Below are 16,456 nucleotides of genomic sequence, written 5' to 3'. Positions count from 1 at the left end.
ACAGGCATTACTCCTACTGCACCGCCCACGCCATCCATTCCCCCCACAACACCCGGAGCCCCGCCTTCCTGTTCCAGAACCATATTCTGGTGAGCCGGATTACTGCAGAGCTTTTCTAACACAATGCTCTATGCATTTTTCTCTTCAACCCAGGACCTTCAATAATGAACAGGCCAAGGTGGCATTCGTTTTAACGTTGCTGACTGGGAGAGTGGCATTATGGGGTACAGCAGTTTGGGAGAACCAAGACCCATGCTGTGCCTCGTTCTATTGGCACTAATAGTAGATGCACGACTGTCCCGAGTAGAGCGACGGACCCTACCCAGTCATCCTCCGAGAGATCCTGCAGGTACACGAGTCAGCGGTGGGGATGCGGTCAGCCCTGTCCACGATCACGAGCCCATGCAGGTGGGGCGAGCTCATCCGTCACAACCCTAAAGTGGACTGGCAACTGCGATCTGTCTTGGCCTGGAGCAATAAGTGTCATGAGTCTTGTCTTGTGTCTGCCTGTCCGTCTGTTTCTGTGTCTGTGTTTCAGGAGGAAGCAGTGAATTTGTCTAACGTGCCCACAGAGTACCTCGACCTGAAGGAAGTGTTCAGTAAGTCTCATGCTGCTTCTCTTCCTCCACATCATCCCTATGACTGTGCCATAGATTTACTGTCAGGTAAATCTCCGCCTTAAGGCAAATTATATTTGCTTTCTGTTTCCGGAAAGGGAGGCTATGGAGAAATATATTTCTGATTCTCTAGCTTCAGGGTTCTTCCGTCCTTCCTCTTCTCCAGTGGGGGCAGGGTTCTTTTTTGTGGGGAAGAAGGACTGGTCTCTGTGACCTTGTATTGATTACCGGGGACTGAACAGCATCACGGTAAAGAATACTCATCCTTTGCCGTTGATGTCTTCAGCCTTCGAAAGGTTGCAGGGAGCGTCACGAAAATTGGATTTACGTATTGCTTATCATTTGTTCCGCATTAGGAAGGGGGATGAATGTAAGACCGCTTTTAACACCCCCAGGGGGCACTTTGAATATTTGGTCATGTATTTCGGTTTGTCCAGCGGTCTTCCAGGCATTTGTCAATGACGTGCTGCGAGATATGGTCGACCAATTCATATATGTCTACCTGGATGACATATTGATTTTTTCCTCTTCTCTCCAGGAATATGTGCAGCACATCCGACGAGTGCTTCAGAGGTTGGGGAATGGGTTTTTTGTCAAGGCGGAGAAATGCGCTTTTCATGCTGTGGTGGGGGATGCGTGGTTCAGCGAGGTCTGCGACGGGAGAGAGAGTGTGGAGATGAGCGGCGGTAAGTCAGTTAAGTGCAAAACCACTAACACCTGGGTCTCAGTACAGTGATTGGCGTGGGGAGGCGATATTTAAGCCGGTCAGGCACTGGCGAAGAGAGAGAGAGCTGAGGACTCATGGGGACATGGAGGCGAGGAAGCATGGAAGACAAACGTTTCAGACTTTTGTAGAAGTAGTGAAGTAATTTGAAGTGCGTCCGCGTGTGGCACGGTTTGTTTATTTTATTTTGAATAAAGTACCCACAAGCCTCAGAAAGCCGACCCCGATCTCCTTCCTTCTCACCCACATGAACTGAAACATATCACACATGCACAGTCTGTTCCTTTTCTGGGGTACATCATTTCAACTGAGGGAATGCGTATGGATCCTGAGAAGATTAAGGCTGTGGTAGATTGGCCAAATCCAGATTCCCGTAAGGCCCTACAGAGATTTCTGGGGTTTGCCAACTCCTACTGGCGTTTTATTCGCAACTTCAGCCAACTAGCCACGCCTCTGACTGCCTTGACCTCCCCCAGAACTATGTTCAGGTGGTCAGACACAGCCGAGGCTGTGTTTGCCAAATTAAGAATTGCTTTTCTTCAGCCCCAATCTTAATTACCCCTGATCCATCACATCCGTTTGTGGTGGAGAACGACGCGTCTGAGGTGGGGGTAGCTGCACTGCTATCCCAACGTTATCCCACAGATGAAAGGATGCACCCTTCAAGTTTTTGTCCCATCAGTTATCCCTTGCCGAACGTAATCATGATATTGGTAACCGAGAGTTGTTGGCAGTCAAGTTGGCATTGGAAGAATGGCGCCTCAAGTTAGAAGGCTTGGGGGTACCTTTTATAGTATGGACTGACCATAAGAATCTAGAATACATTAGAACCGCCAAAAGGTTGACCTCCAGGCAGGCTCGGTGGGCACTTTTTTTCGGTCATTTTGATTTTACTCTCTCGTACCGCCCGGGTTCCAAGAACATCAAACCCGATTCTTTGTCGCGCATTTTTGTCCGTTCCGAATGCCCGTCTACTCCCGAGTGTATTTCACCTGAGACATAAGTGGTCTCCACACTCACATGGGAGGTCGAATTGAAGGTCAAGACGGCCTTAGAGAGGGGTAACGCCTCCGCATGGTTGCCCACCGAAGTCGGTTATTTGTGTGTTTGGATTATGGTCCGACGTCATTCAGTGGGGACACTGTTCCAATGTGGCTTGTCATCTAGGAGTTAATCGTACTAAGTTTTTGGTCAAGCAACGATTCTGGTGGCCACTTATCACTCGCGACGTTCACAGTTTTTTTTTGACTTGTTCGGTTTGCACCACTGGTAAGACTTCTGTCGACCCCCAGATGGGTTACTTCAACTGCTGCCGTTCCCTTCAAGACCCTGGTCCCATATTGCTCTAAATTTTATTACCGCTAGATTTTTATTGCCTTTCATGTATCCACCTGCCCCAGTACCCCCCCGCTGTGACTCTACCTAAATATTAAGTTAATCGTATTCTGGACTCAAGACGGAGGGGACGTGGATTTCAGTACTTGTTGGACTGGGAAGGTTACGGTCCGGAGGAGAGAAGTTGTGTGCCTGCTAGAGACATCCTGGATCACTCCCTTATCTATGATTACAATCGACAGGTAAGGAAATCTGTGGACTTCAGGAGGCGTCTCTAGGAGGAGGAGTACTGTCACGGTTCATGAATGCATTGTTTCCTGCTCGTCTCGTGTTTATGTCACGCTGATTGTTTGATGTGGGCATTACCACTGATCATCTGTGATCAGCGGCAGCTGCATCTAATTCCAACAGCCTACTTAATGCCCTGTCTTTTGTCTCTTCTTTGTCAGATCGTTTTTGAGGTACTCCGTACTGCATGTCTGTCTTCGTCCAATTCAGCATTCATTCTTGTGGGTCTGTTCCAGTTCCGTGTTTCACTGAGGATTACTTTGTCATCACCTGGACCTTTCATCATCCTTAATTCTGTTTTAGAAACAGTTTCTTTTTCTGTGACACCGTGGCTGGACATACAAACTATGGCAATGATAATCTCAGGTAATGGTTATGTGCTATATTTAATACAAAAAATTTCCAGTGCGAGTTTGAATATCATTTGCCTGAACTTTATGACCATACTAAAAGTGAAAGTGGAAAATTTACCTCAGATCTGGAAAATAAATCAATGGACACATGTAGGGCTACGTGAAACTGTGAACTCACTGCGAACAAACAAGTGTATTTCATATGTATTCCAAGACAAAGGTTGTATCATTCACTCGCCGAAAAATGGTCTTACTTCATAAGACCAAAAAACAACAAAAAAACAAAAACACTATTATTAAATTTTGGCCTTCTGGAAAGTATGATAATTTACTGTACATGTACTCAATACTTGGTAGGGGCTCCTTTTACTTTAATTACTGCCTCAATTCAGCATAGCATGGAGGTGATCAGTTTGTGGCACTGCTGAGGTGGTATGGAAGCCCAGGTTTCTTTGACAGTGGCCTTCAGCTCATCTGCATTGTTTGGTTTCTTGTTTCCCATTTGCCTCTTGACAATAGCCTATAGATTCTCTCTGGGGTTCAGGTCTTGTGAGTTTGCTGGCCAGTCAAGCACACCAACATCATTGTCATTTAACCAACTTTTGGTGCTTTTGGCAGTGTGGGCAGGTGCCAAATCCTGCTGGAAAATGAAATCAGCATCTTCAAAAAGCTGGTCAGCAGAAGGAAGCATGAAGTGCTTCAAAATGTCTTGGTAAACGGGTGCAGTGACTTTGGTTTTCAAAAAAAAAAAAAAAAAAAAAAAAACAATGGACCAACACCAGCAGATGACATTGCATCCCCAATCCTTACACACTGTGGAAACTTAATACTGAACTTCAAGCAAGCTATGAGCTTCTCCACTCTTCCTCCAGACTCTAGGACCTTGGTTTCCAAATGAAATACAAAACTTGCTCTCATTTGAAAAGAGGACTTTGGCCACTGGGCAACAGTCCAGTTCTTCTTTTCCTTACCAGGTAAGACACATCCGAGGTTGTCTGTGGTTCAGGAGTGGCTTAACAGGAGTAATATGTCAACTGTAGCCAAATTCCTTGACACGTCTGTATGCCTTGAACCCAGCCTCAGTCCAGTCCTTGTCAAGTTCACTCAAATTCTTGAACTGATTTTGCTTGACAATATTCATAAGGCTGCGGTTCTCTCGGTTGGTTGTGCATCTTTTTCTTCCAAACTTTTTCCTTCCACTATACTTTCTCTTAACATGCTTGGATACAGCACTCCGTGAACAGCCAGCTTCTTTGGCAATGGGTGTTTGTGGCTTACCCTCCTTGTGAAGGGTTTCAATGGTTTCAATGTCTTGTGGACAACTGTCTTATCAGCAGTCTTCCCCATGATTGTGTAGTCAAGTGAACCAAACTGAGAGACCATTTTGAAGGCTCTGGATACCTTTGCACGTGTTTTGAGTTGATTAGCTGATTGGCATGTCACCATATTCTAATTTGTTGAGATATATAAATATATATATATATTTATATATATATATATATATATATATATATATATATATATATATATATATATAAATATTAGTGGTGGGCCGTTATCGGCGTTAACATGCTGCGTTAACGGGAGACTCTTATCGGGTGATAACATAAATATTGCCGTTAATCTATTCTCAGAGTTGGGTTGAGAGCTGGGTCTATACTAGGCGAGCTATGAAGACTTTCACCTTGATATTTTAGCGCGGATGTATACCTAGCCGAATCTGTAGGGGGCGAGTCTTTAAACCTGTGTGTATGCCTACTGTGAAATTACCACATCAAACGTGATGTGCTAACATGGATGCAGCTGAAGCCACCGGGTTTGCTTCAGGGACATTTTTTTTTTAAAAGAAGCTTCCCAATGGAAACCTCGACAAGATGCGCGCCTGTTTCACACATAACCCGCCTGCAGTGCGTATGCAGTCCGTGTGCGTTTTGTATGTGGTGCTGAAGCAGCACGGACTCATACTCATTTTGCTTTCACACAGGACGCGTTTGCAGTCCACTACTCGGTACTTAAACGATTGCTGCACTGGTGCAGATGCAACCTTCCTGGAAAGCACTGACGGACCGCAACCGTGTGAATGCTGGAATCCGTTAACATGGGTGCGTAAAAAAATATAAAAAGCATACGCACTGCAGACGGATTATTCCAAGATTACAGTGAGATTAATCTAGATTTAAAAAAATGTATCTATGCCCACCACTCATATATATATATATATATATATATATATATAGGTAATTGGATTCATTTTAGAGGATAACAATAGAAAAAAAAATAGATTTGGGAGTTCACTGGAAGTAATGATGGAGAACCATTGTGAGGAAGTAAAGAAAGAAAAGAGATGTCTGTACACAGAGAGACAGACGTGGATGCGATCTGAAATCCACCCACTTCATGGGAATGACAAACACTGAGTTTTGGATGATTGCGTAACAGAGGAAGTAATGAGATTGCTATGGGTCGTTGAACTGAGTCCATGCTGAAGACCCAGAAAGTGAGAGAATTTCACAATGAGAGTGTTCCCTGCAGAAAACACACTCTGATTGACACTAGATCTCGGTTTAGAAATATTGTCTGCCTTTTAGCCAGAGAAGGGCCTCTCGTATTTCTCAGAAGGCAACTGAAAGCATGTGCTAATATGAGTGTCATGAACACGTTCACTAATGGGTCCATAATTTGCAAACCACTCAGTCACACGCTTCACAAACACATTTAGTTTCTCTCACTCTCTCTCTCTCTCTCTCTCTCTCTCTCTCTCTCTCTCTCTCACTGTACCTTACACCCACACACACAGATGATGATTAATGCTGCTATGGTACAGTGAATACAGACTTGAGCATTTGTATTCACTCCTTCTACAAATTAATATCCACTTGTATTGTTAGCATTGTTTGCATAAAAAAATTCAGAATGTAGTTTTTATGACCACATTCCATCTTCTTTCTGACCCATATTGAATAAACAGAGTTCCTAACACAATATTGTGACCTCAAAACACTTTTACCATAGCATGAGTGTAAGCTAATTCCCTTTAACATTTACATAATGTAAGCAGCTCCATATGTTTGTTTTTTCTTTTGAACTAAACTTGGTCGGTAGCGCACTTGGTAAAACACTGTACTTGTGATACAGCTTTGGTATGAGTCCTGTGAAAAGACACTATAAAAGCAAGATTGGGTAATTGGGTGATTTTAATTCTAAAGTAAAGATCATTGTAACCCATTAGTAATGACTCAAGTTGTCACAGTGTCTGGGTTGTGTCCCTGGGTTTCCACTAGATGTCCTCCTTTCTCACGGTGTCTGTCACCTTATCACTTCCTGTCTCCTTATTTGGTCACCTTCCTCCTTGTTTAGGTAATTGATTGTTCCCCACCTGTCTCCTGTTTCCCCATCATCCTTTTGTGTATTTATACCCGGTCTGTCTGAGTCTGTGTCACGGAGTCCTTGTGTATGTTTCATGCTTTCCGTAGTCTTGCCCTTGCCGTGTGTTATTGTCTGTTTTCATGTTGTTTGGATATTCTGGTTTTGACCCTGCCTGGACTGTTTATTCTTTGGATTGCCCCTTTAATAAAGTCACATACCTGCACTTGGATCTCTCCGTGTTTCTTGAACCACCAGACGTGACACAAGTATTGCCAAATCCTCTGAATGGAGGCCAAAATCATCACAATTAAAAGATTCAAAGACTTGAACTACTTCAGTCTGTGTGCATTGAATTTATTTAATACACAAGTTTCACAATTTTAGTTGAAGTACTGAAATAAATGAGCTTTTGTGAAAGTGACTCCAGTGTTACCAAATCCATTGGAAGGAAATTATATAAAAAACCTTACAAAACCCTCAAAAGTTTGCAATGAATCCTTTCATTACTATTGATCTTAAATTTAGAAATTATTTTACATTATGCATATTAATTAAAAAAATCAACATACAGTAGTTCCTAGCAGATCTCTGGGAGGTATGACAAATAGTAGTTACTGCTTAGCTAATAGGTAACTACCACGTTCGACTAATAACTGTTAGTATTTTATTCTTTACTATACTTTATTTTACTCACTTACATTATTACATGACATATCTGACTTAAGTTTCCCCCTTGTAAAACCTCAAATTAAATCTACAATATCCTACTGTACTGCTATTGCTGCCTCCTCTTTGTCTCTCTCTGATAATCTGTCTGGTCCTGCTGAGATTCTCTCATTATATAATGAAGCTACATATAATTTCTTGGAGGATCTGGCCCCATTTAAGACCAGAACTGTCCTCTTAGCTCATTCTTCCCTTTGGTTCACCCCGGAGCTCAGATTAATAAAAGCTAAGGGTTGCCGTCTTGAGCGACTGTATAATAAGTCTGGTCTTCTTGTTCATGGTACCTTTACTCAGAGATCATGTTACAATATAAAAAAGCACTTAATACTGCATGCTCTACTTACCTGTCCACTATTATTAACAAAGCAAAGTGTAAACCCAGATATCAACAAACTCATCAAACCGCCATCTTGCTTTCCTAATGGTTCTTCTAACCTCTGTCAATATTTTATGTACAAAATAGACTAAATCTTTTCGTCTTTTCTTTCTTTGCTCCTTAAGAACCCTATGCCTCTCAGATACCCTATCCACTTTCTAACTGTAGACTCACTAGTACATCTGTGGTTGAACAGCTAATTATGAACCATTACTAACACACCTGCTCAGAAACGTTCTATCTTGTCTCATTATATCTATCATTCACATGGTAAATAGATCCCTTATGACTGGTTATGTACTTACTGGACTGAAAGTAGGCGTGATCACCCTAGTACTCAATTTTTGGCCTTGACGAAACAGTCCTGGGTAATTTTAGACCAATCTCCAACCTTTAGTTTTTGTCTAAGGTCCTAGAAAAGGTGGTCAGAGGAACTGGCCTGCAATGGCTAAGTTTATACCTCTCAGACAGGCAACAGTTTATTAGCATTGATAAACTCAAATCTCACTCTCTCACTTTTTCCTGTGGAATGCCTCAAGGATCTGTTCTTGGTCCACTTCCTCTGGGTCAGATCATCCAGCGCCATGGTCTTAATTTCCACATTTAACACTGATCATTCACTATCATTCAAATCTATTTTTCTGCACAGCCTAATTCCTCTTTTTTTGTGTGTTAACATCATGCCTGCATGATCTTAAAGTATGGATGGCTCAAAATTTCTTACAATTAAATACTGAAAAAAAGAGAGATTTGGTTAGTTGGCTCAAAATCCTTTGTCTCCTCTCATCTTGACTCCTCTGTTAACATTGACGGAGTACATACTGTACATAATCTCTGTGTACTATTTCATTTTACACTATGTTTTGAACCCCATGTCAACCAGCTTGCCAAGTCCTGTTTTTTCCATTGCCCGTATTTGACCATCAATAAATGTCAAAGATGCTGAAACTATTATCCATGCTTTTATAACTTCACGCCTGGACTATTGTAACTCCTTGTTATATGACCTACTCAACAAAGCCCTTGATTGTTTGCAGCTAAAATTGGTTTCAGTTTAAAATTCAGCTGCTCATGTCCTTTCATTTACCAAAAAGATCAGCCCACTTCACTCCTGTCTTACAGCAATTATATTGGCTCCCCATCATCTATCGTATTTAGTTTAAGATACTCATACTAGTTTTCAAAACTAGTCATGGTTCTGCACCTTCTTACCTTTCTGAATTAATTCACCCCTGCGTGTCTGCTCAAACTATGAGATCAAGTTCTGTGAATTTGCTTGCAGTACTTAAGTTCAGACTATCTAGTGTGGGCATTAGTCTATCTAGTGTGGGCAATCTGTCTTGTTAATTGTTTGTCTATCTCATTTTTTAGTTCCGTGCTTGCTTTTGTTACTTATCGTATACACTATAAGATCTCTGTCTGCTTATATGTTTAATCATGCTACTGTATATTTGTATTTCTGTTCATGTTATCTATATAAAGGCACTATATAAATAAAATGTACTATCATTCTTACTTAATTCATAAATCAGAGTTTCTTGTTAGTTAATAGTAGTTACTAGAGTGCTAATATTAGATTACTCATTTGTTTCTGTGTAGTTATTTATTAATGATGGAACAGTATTATAAAGTGTTACCAACTTTTATATTGAAAGGGACTGAAACAAGGACATTCATTTTTACTTTAAACAACTCCTTGGCTGTGTTCCAGTTGTAGAGTCATTCTCGGGAACCTCCCTGTTCCACTTCTAAAGTGGATGGGAGAAATTATGTGGACATATCCTTATGAGCATGTCTACTTCATATGTTCATTTCAGGCAGCTCCGTATACCATAATTGTGACATCACCGCAGATCATATTTAGTGCTCATAAACCAACCGAGGACAGCCTCACCTCGGCCAAATCTAGGTCTGATGTAGTGGTTAAATATGAGATTCATTCTGGGTAAATCTAACGTGCAGTCTTTGGTCCCATTAGTTTATTATTTGTTCCAGAGCAAATAGCTTTGACTGTGTGCAAAGTCTCATAACTTTATATTTTTATATAACTTGTATGCTGTATCAGAGCGCTGCCTTTGTTCTCTGACTGAATTGCTTAGCAACTTTTATAATACTATAATTGTTCATTAAATATTACCATTCAGCAAATATTCATTATAGAATTTAATAGTAATATTTGTTATCGCCAAATGGTGTGTGTGGAATCAAGTATTTTTTAATGCATCTCTATGTTAAATTTGGAAAATTGTTTGATTGATTTGGAACTGGAATAAAATGCAGATACAGTAGAAGATCTCAGAGATTTACACATGCTATTATTCTTCATATAAAGAGCTACTTGGAAAGGATTCATATATATTCACTGCCTTGGTTTAATTTAAATTATTCGTCAGTCTTTTCCATGGGTTGTCCATGAAGTGTGCTCTGATCATAGGAATGTAATATCCAGATCATGTGGTTTTATGGACTTTTCTGTCTTTCTGTAGATATTTCATACATGGCGCTTGTAATAAGGGGAATGACTGTGAGTTCTCTCATGATCTGCAAAACAGCAAGTCTAACATGATCTGTACATTCTACCAGAAAGGACAGTGTACCTATGGAGACAAATGCAGGTGAGTTTTACAATTACAAGCAAAGCACATTCCATTGTTCTGGTGGTTGCCATGATTTAAACATGAGTCTATTATCAATGCAAACTTTTAATTCATTTTTTGTTTTAGGTTGAGAATTTAGTTCTTGCACCATCAAAAATAAAAGAATTGGAAAAAGACAGAAATATTTTAAAAGCTTTTTTTTTTTCCTGTCAGGGTTAGAGTTTCTGCCCTGTGTTGCCATAGTTAGTCTGCTTGGTTTCTAATTATTCCCAATAGTTATAGATTATGGCATGTTTTTTTGTATAGAAATCTTACTTCTTACATATTAATTTATATATGACTGACAAATATGCATCATAATAAATTATTAGTTTAAGTTAAAACCATGTGATCCAAATGGATGCAAACTTTATTCGCAATTCATAAACATAAATCTTACATTAAGATATTAATAGATATTAATAATATTTTGAGTGCAGATAACACTAGATCCCATCATAAGATTGGAAATGGATATAATGCTCAAAATGATAATTTGTATTTCTAGCAACACTGAATCAATCGCTGAAGCTGAGTGACCAGTGCACAACCCCTGACCCCAAAAACTTTGATCCCACAGGGCTTTAGTTATCATAGGAAGAAAGTAATATTATTCATTAAAGGGATAGTTCACCACAAACTAGATAGTTCCACAGAAGAAAGATAGCTTGAGGTTGAGTAAATGCTTGTAATTCTTGTGTGAACTGTCCCTTTAAGAACATGTGGAGATGAATCTCTTTACTCACCATGCATTGTACCAGTGGGACAGCAGAAACTCCCCGTCCTGTTTTTTATTCTGCCATAGCATCCATCCCTGCAGGACCTGAAAGAACCGCTGGAAGCCCCACGCGGCCTGGGTCCCCGTCCTCTCCCCCTGCACCCTTCTGTCCGCCTGGTCCAGTTCTGTCACTCTTACTAAACAATCCTCACCGTTCAGACAGCTTGTTTATCTCGAGAGTCCAGTTAGTACAGTCCTGTTAGCTGTGCTGAGTGATGAAGCTGCTCGACGGTGGAGTTGTTTTTGCCGTGAACAGAGAGAGAACAAGAAGCATGCTTAGGTTCATGAATCTTTCACTGCAACAGAACCAAGTGAGTTTGAGGGTCCCGCTGTCCTCGTCCGGTGTTGCATAAGCTTGTCTTGATTGTACACATCCAAAATAATACAACCCGAGTTCTGTTCCAAGTCAAAACGACCCTCTTTCAGGGTCTGAATCAAGGAGTTATGAAGATGTCCTCTGTACTAACCAAAAATGGAAGACTGGTCCTCTTTCAACTGGAAATGATGGCTTGAAGATCGGGTGACAGGGAAAACAGAAGGAGAACTTTAAAGGTCAGAGGCCAAGAAACCATGCGGATAGTTCCAGAAGAGAGCAGGAAGGACGTTGGGAGCTCTGGCTTTAAATATCGAAATCCCATCTGACGAAACGTCAAAGGGAATCACAGCATCTACGATTAACATCCGGAAGACTAGACGACTTTAAAAATCCCCAGAAATCCTGAATTTGCCTTCAACGTCTCCCGTTTCAAACTCAGATTCAGAATCTTTGTTCGGATTTCCTTGTCTTGTTCGTTTTTTTAATAGACTCAGGTCTTTCTTCATATTTTGTCTGGCATCTTCCCTCCCAAACTCTCAGTTTTGCTCAGAGCTGCTCTCTCTCTCTCCATCAGTTACTTGTGATGCTGTTGTGATGAACATTTGCATCCTCTGTTTCCTCCCTCTCTCCTCCTCCTCCTCCTCCTCCTCCTCTCTTGGTCCACATGGAAGCTCCCAGACAGAAAGGCAGGAACAGACTGAGTTCATTCATCAGTGGCTTCAAACTCACTCATGCACACAGAACATAGAAATTAACAACATTTGAAATTAAATACAACCAAAAACATGCACACAGTTGCATGTCCATCTATATTCACACACACACACACACATTTTTTATAAATAATTTGTAATTTATCTTATTTCTAAATAATTGTTTTAAATTATTTAAATGTTTTTTATTATTATTAATTATAGTAAAATATTAATTAAACTTTTTCATATTAATTATATTAATTTCGGGGGTATGTGTGATCTCAGAGACAGCTTCTGATGGCCTGACTCAGCCTTATACACATTCACACACATGCACACCATCTCCCACGCTTGTGTTTTCTTGCTTCTGATCTAACCCATAATCCAACAGTAGCCAGTTGCTTAGCAACTGCCTCCAGGGAGACTTTTTCTGCATCAAAAGCAGCCTGCCCAGGACATGTGAGTCAAAAAAAGTAAGCATGTAATGAAGGGGAATGTGGGAGGAATGGAGAGGGAGGGACAGATGAAGATGACACAGAGTCATAACATTTGTCAGAATAAGAGGACTGCAGCTCCTCATGAGGAGGAAGTGGAGTCCTGCCCAGTTCCATCAAAATGTTTTATTATTATTATTGTTGTTTTTTTGTTTTTTTATTCACCCTTGTTTATTCTTAGAGGAAATGCTGATGAAATATTCACAAGCTGCAAAGCAAGACTTGCATCACAGGGCAAGCATCTCTTTCCCAGGGCTTACCAATAAATTAAACATCTCAAACAGCAACATTTGATGTTTACGTCCAAAATAGTATCTGTGACTTTTAAATATGTTTTCTTTTTTTTACAGATATTATGAACTATTCATTCATAAATATTAAGATCATAAGATATTGTTCTCTACAGCCAAACAAACTAACCTTGCCATGTCATTTAAAGCTCAAATTAACCAATATTGTAAGAGACTTGCTGACCTTGACATAGAGTCATAAAAGGGACCTTTCTATGATATTATATGATTTTTTTTCTCTTTCTTCTGCGTGTTTTTGCATTTTGATTGCACTACTTGAAAAATGAGTTTATTTGATTAAGAATAATTTTCATATAAAGATATTTTATTTTTTACTTTATTTTTTTGTCCTCCAAAACAAACATTTAAAAATGAAATTTAACAAGGATAATAAAGCATGTTCATTATTAAATGGTTTTATTTACGATTTTTTTTTTTAAGTATCTTTGAATAAATTCACACATACATTTCAGAAATCTAAAGCCATTCATTATTCATTAAATCCTTCACTGCTGAAACATTGAGTTAAGTTAGTATGGAAGCCCATTTCTATATTTCTATTGGAAACAGGCTGGTTGTTATTGAGAACATGTTGTTGATTAAGCCTTTCAGGTATTGGTAACATACTCAGTAGGTCACACGGTTAAAGGCCACATGCTTGATTTTGGCTGTCAGCTTGCGTTGGGAGATTTCATGCATATGGTCTTGTTTTGGGGGTTATCACTGCTCTCTCTGCTCTTCTTCATGCAAGGCTGCACGGATGCACAGGGAGTTCTTGTCCAGAACAGAACCAGATCACCGATCCAAACATGTGATAATTGTCAGTCATCTTTGACGATAGTGGTCCTGACAGAAATAAAATAAGTTATAAATTACAATTATGAGATGAAGTCATGATCTAGTCGTGATTATGATAAGTCATAATTATGAAATTAGCTGATTATAAGAAAAAGACAAAATTATGACACAGTAAATCATAATGAGAGAAAGTCAAAATGTACAAAAAATTCAAATAAAATGAGATACTCATGACTTAGTCAATATTGACAAATCATAATTGTGAAATAATTATAACATAAACAGTCATAATTATGAGGATAATAAAATACTCCGAATTTGTCAGTCATGACAAAAAAAAAACACTTAGTGTCATGTTTTTATCTCATAATTTTGTATTTTTTAATCTCATAGTTATGACAAAGTATCTCATACCATCGTACCCTTTTTTGTCTCATATGTGGTGGAAATGGCGTTCCATAAGTTAGCACTAACACTAACCTGTGCCCAAAATATGACGTGTGCCGTCTGCTGGCTACTTTATGAACTGCACGTGTGTGAAGGAAAAGCTGAGCTGAAAATATAAAGTTGTTTGGATTTGCAAAGGGAAGCTTAAAATAATAATAATAATAATAGTAATAATAATAATACATAAAAAAGAATAACAATTAAATAAATAATAATATGATGCCCTCTGTTTAACTGCAAAAGTACAATACACTATATTTTCAGCTCAGCTTTTCCTCCACAACAATAATAAAATTGTCCAGTTAACTAAAATATAATCATTAGCCTAACTTTTTGTGATTTGGATTTTTTTTTACAGTGTATATATATATATATATATATATATACACTGTAATATTATTTTTTATTCATTTCTATTCTCTCTATAAATTCATTTCTGAACATATGTGTTTGCAATATAAATTTATATTTATTTTATATGTAATTATTTAAATAATACAATATTTTATTATTTTCATTAAGAATAAAATTATTTATATTTAATATTTATTTATTGCAAATATGTTTAATAAATATATTTTACACACACACACACATTTATGTATATATAAATATCTAGAGCAGTACATTATTAAATGAGCATATGAACTGCTTGTGGTCAGCATTGCTCTAGATGGCAGACATTAGTGTCAATGAGTTTTTACTTGAAGTTGCATGTGTCTGTTGACCTTTTAATATCCAAATGTGACGCCATGTGGCAGTGGGACGCCTGATTATGCACATGACTTCAAGCACCTCTTTCTATTATAACGACGTTTTACTTAGTGCTTCACCCAAATGATGGCTGTTTTACTTAATATGTTTTGCATTGTGCACCATTGGTTAGCTTTGCAATGGGTTGAAGTAATTAAGTAATAATTTCACTGAAAACCCGTCTCAGCTTGAGTCCTGAGATGAGAGGAAAACAAGAAACTTTGGAAGAGCGACCAGTCTCATTTTAAAAGGCCTGATTGATTAAATACCCATAATGATTCTAAAGCATGCTGGGCAAAATCATACATAAATGATTTCCCCCAGTTATGATTATGGTCCTTTTCATGCAATGTTGAAAATTTGAAGAGGAAAAAAAAAATCTACTTTTTGTATCTGTAACAATAAGAATAAGTAAACAAACTTTATCTCTGGTTTCAAAAATATTTTTGCTCCAAAAATTTCAGAATTGTTGCAAGTACCTTTTTTTATAACAATAATATAATAATAATAAACTTTATTTTATAAAGCACCTTTAAAGGCATATTCTAAAAGCAAAGTGAGTTAAGTGAGTGAAGAGAAAGCCCTCTCAGATCTCGAGCGTGTTTGTGGAACAACCAGCAAGTTTGATTGTGAGGAGCACAATCTGTGATTAGGAGTGTAAGGATGTAACAGTTCTGTTAAATAATGCAATGTTTTATATGTGAGGATAATCATTTTTAAATTAACTCAGAATCTGACCAGGAGCCAATGCAAGGATACTACAGTTGGAGTAATATGGTTTCATATCCTGGACCCAGTTAAGATCCTGGCAGCTGAATTTTGTACATATTGCAACTTGTTTACTGTGGATTTAGAAACTCCGGCTAAAAGGGTGTTACAGTAATCTATCTGAGAGATGACAAAGTAATTTATCAGCATTTCTGCTACAGTAAAATTTAACTTAGGATGCAATCTTGTGATGTTTCTAGGATAGAAAATAATATGTTTTAACAGTACTCAGAACAAAATAATCAAATGACAGATTATCATCAGGTTCCACACTCTATTCTGGATTTCCAAAACAGAGCCATCAAAAGTCATAGACAGTTAACCAGCTTTAGAAATTGAACATGACATAACTTCAGTTTTTCCACTGTTCAGACACAGGAAGTTATTATTATTTCATTTTTATTTTAATCTCAGTAACACAGTCAGAAAGAAAAGCAATGGTGACAGATAAATATTAAAAAGTAAAGGGCCCAAGACTGACCCCTGAGGGACACATTGAAAACAGATTTAATCTCAAACCTATGACCATCCATAGTAATGAACTATGAACCTTCAGTAAATTAGGATCTAAAACACTTCGAAACTGTCCCTCACTGTCCCAACACTCTTTCAAAATGTGTGAATAAGAGACTGTGATCGACAGTATAAAAGTGGCTCTTAGATCAAGAAGGATGAGAATGGATGTTGTACAAGTCA

General features: G+C 38.7%; 1 long non-coding RNA gene across 1 annotated transcript in view; it reads right to left on the bottom strand.

Annotated features, from left to right (window-relative positions):
* The window catches only part of LOC132155529 (uncharacterized), a 30,288-nt gene extending 18,313 nt beyond the window's left edge, over positions 1–11,975 (bottom strand). The window contains exon 1 of the long non-coding RNA XR_009437258.1: positions 11,168–11,975. This is a non-coding gene — a long non-coding RNA (uncharacterized LOC132155529). The remainder of the gene's footprint in view (positions 1–11,167) is intronic.
* Between the last annotated feature and the right edge of the window lie 4,481 nt (positions 11,976–16,456).

The sequence above is a fragment of the Carassius carassius genome, chromosome 13, assembly GCF_963082965.1.
Source record: "Carassius carassius chromosome 13, fCarCar2.1, whole genome shotgun sequence".
NCBI lineage: Eukaryota > Metazoa > Chordata > Actinopteri > Cypriniformes > Cyprinidae > Carassius > Carassius carassius.
This window is presented reverse-complemented; position numbering and strand designations above follow the sequence as displayed.